This window comes from Polypterus senegalus, unplaced genomic scaffold (genome assembly GCF_016835505.1).
Source record: "Polypterus senegalus isolate Bchr_013 unplaced genomic scaffold, ASM1683550v1 scaffold_4045, whole genome shotgun sequence".
NCBI lineage: Eukaryota > Metazoa > Chordata > Cladistia > Polypteriformes > Polypteridae > Polypterus > Polypterus senegalus.
In genome coordinates, this window is record NW_024379117.1 from 17,784 (window position 1) to 20,777 (window position 2,994).

The following is a 2,994-nucleotide window of genomic DNA, read 5'->3' on the forward strand; positions in this document are numbered from 1 at the left end:
CTTAAAGGGTCTTGTTTAAAATTGAAATACGGCCGTTTACATATCCTTGAAAAAAAGGAGGAGGCCCCGTTTAGCCCGGTACATGATGGGTGGTTCTAAGAAGGTTTGGGGTTTTTAAAACCCAGAACAAGAAACCATATGGTTTTGATTACCCAAACTATACAGGGGGTTGATGGACTGTATCAAAAATTGTGGGCTTCAACGGGGTGAAAAAAGGGCTTTTTGGAGGTGGAAAAAATTAGTGGAAAAAATAAGGGGGAAAATGGGAAACCAGTAAGCTTTGCCGAAATCTAGAGAGGGAAACTAAACTGATATGGGGAAATTTGGGGGTTTCCAAATAATCAAGTAGCAAAAATATAGCCCAAGCTTTCGCCCCCGAAAAACTAAAAACCCAAACCCGGCTTTAAAATAAAAGAAAAAATTTTCAAGGGCCCCAAATGTCCCCGGGGGCGGATGTAAAAAAAAAAAATAAGTCAGTTGGACATGCAATGTGGGGCTGCCCCAGTGGCAAGGATTTTGGAAAGGGAAATAAAAGGGAGAGAAAATAATGACATCAAGCTGGATAGAGACTTGGTGGGTGTTTGGGAGGGTCAGGGAAAAAAGAAAGGGGGGGAAGAAAGATTTTGGGGCCCAATAAGCGTGATAAAGAAGTATTTGTGGAAGGGAAGGTGTGCATACACAAAAAAAACGGGAAATTTTTCCCCCCGAAAATAATTTGGGAAAGATCAGAAAAACCCCCGTTTTATGAAAAAAACATCTCCAACTTTGGAAGCCCTCTTTTCTAAACGACAGCCCCATGTTTTTTTTTTTTTTCCCCTTCCCCCTGTCTTTTTCATTTTTTTTTTTTTTTTTTTTTCCTTCTTTTAAAATTTTAATTCCTTGGCCTTTATGCTGATCCCCCTTTTATCCCCCTCTAAGCTCTCGCCCACCCCTTTAAAAACCCCCTGTTCCCCCCTTCCTTTTCCCCATTTGGGTGGATGGATGGATGGATAGAAGGAAAAGAAAAGGGGGTCGTCCAGCTCTTCAGGCGGGGGCCTGCAGCTTTTTCAAAGGGGGGGATCGTCCAGAAAAGGGCCAGCAACCCCCTTCCTTTCCCCCTGCAATCCCCGGGGGCATCAAAGGGAGGGGGAAACACCGGCTCAAGTCTCAAAAATGTACCCAGACTTTCCCCCGATCCTTTTTGGCCCAAAAAGCCCCAAATTCAAATCAGGGGGGAAGGAGGAAAAAAAAAACAGGGGAAGGGGGACTCCCTGCTGGCAGAAGGCAAAACACGGCATTAAAAACCCAGGCGGTTTCCCCCTCCAAGTACTCCCAGCCCGACTCTGCTTAAAAATTTCCCGGGGGGCCCCCCAAGAGATGGGATGGTTAAAATGGTTTGGGCCCTAAAAAAGGGCTTCGTTTTCTCTCCCCAAAAAAGGGAACCTGGAAACCCTCTTTTCCCAAACGACAGCCCTATGTTTTTTTTTTTTTCCTTCCCTTTTCTGTCTTCCCTTTTTTTTTTTTTTTTTTTTTTCCATTCTTTTTAAATTTTCGTTATTCTTTTGAATTAGAATGTCGTTGACTTTCATACTGATTTTGGTTTTTTCGCTCTGCCCCCCATTTAAGACTCCCCTGTTACCCGTTCCACCTCCCGGGGGATGGGATGGATGGATGGATGGATGGATAGATAGATAGACAGACAAAAAAGATCTCGTCCAGCTCATCAGGCAGGGGCCTGCAGCTTTACAAGGGGCATCCCGGAAAAACCAGCAACCTCGTATCCCTTGCTAACGTGCAATCCCACAGGGGGGTTTTCAAAAGGCAAACACCGGCTCATTTTGGGGGGTGCCCAAGCGCTGCCCAATACTTTCGGGGCCTCGGCGGGGTCTTCCCAAGGGGCTCTGCTGCCAAAAGTCCCGGGGCCCCCGGGGGCTTCTTTCCTCGTTCTCCGGGCGCAGGGGGCCTTCCTCTTTTAAGCTTTCCTCCTGCCTCCTGTCTGGCCCGTCCCCCGGCCCCGGTCCGCCCCCCCCTGCCCCCCTGCCTGCCCCGCCTGTCCCCTTCTTTGCTGTTTTGGGGGGCTGTTTATCATTCAGCGTCCCGCCCAATTACCCCTCCCGTTTTTTCTTCCAGCCAATAAAAACTCCAGCGATGGGGGGAATTTTTCATAAAAGGGGAGGTGCCCGGGGGTTTCTAGTGAAAACCCGTCTAATCAAGGTGGGGGAGGGGGTCAACCTTTAAAATCGGGTCACGGTGCCCCGGGCGCCCGGGCGGGAGCTAAAAACCCGCTGCACGCGCTCCCGGGGCCAAAAAACCGGGGATCGAAGGCCCGAAAGGGGGGAAGGGCCGAGGACTGTGCTGGGGGAAAACCCCCCGCCCCCCCGGCGGTGAAGCCGGGGAAATGGGGGGATGGCGCCCGGGGTGTACAACTCATACTTACCTGGCAGGGGGGATCCAGTCATAAAATTTGGGTTTTCCCAGGGCAAAGGCCCCTCCATTCACTCCCGGGGGTGCTGACCCCCGCGATTTTCCCCCAAAAGCGGGAAACTAGGGATAATTTGTGGTAGGGGGACTGGGTTGGCTCTCCCCCGGTCCTGGTTCAAAAAAAAGACTGGCATGCGTTTCAACTTATGGAAATGGGGCTTGGGCGATTGTGAAGGGGGGGAGCCTGTGAGAAACAACTCTGGGAGCTTTAAAATAAATAAAAAATTCCAAAAAACAATCAATCCCAAACTTTTGTCTTTTCCATTTTTTTTATTTTTTTTTTTAAAAGGGCCCCCGCCCAGAAAAATGATAATAAAAATAATAAATTTAAAAATTTAAATAATCAGGGTTTTTTATCTTGGGGCCCCCCCCCTAATAAAATAATAATATTCCCCCTTCATTATTTTTTTGCCTCTTTACCGATTTTAAACCCTTTCCTTGCTGCCAAGAGCCCCGCTTCTGACACTTTGGGAAAGGGGGAAAAAAAAAAGGCAAAGGGGAAGGGCGACTCCTGCTGGGAAAAACAAAAGCTTA

At 48.4% G+C, this 2,994-nt stretch overlaps 1 non-coding gene across 1 annotated transcript; it reads left to right on the top strand.

The window, feature by feature from the left end:
- The first annotated feature begins 2,408 nt into the window (after positions 1–2,408).
- LOC120519798 lies at positions 2,409–2,569 on the top strand. The gene has a single exon (XR_005631666.1). It is a non-coding gene; the product is annotated as a U1 spliceosomal RNA (small nuclear RNA).
- Positions 2,570–2,994: the final 425 nt, after the last annotated feature.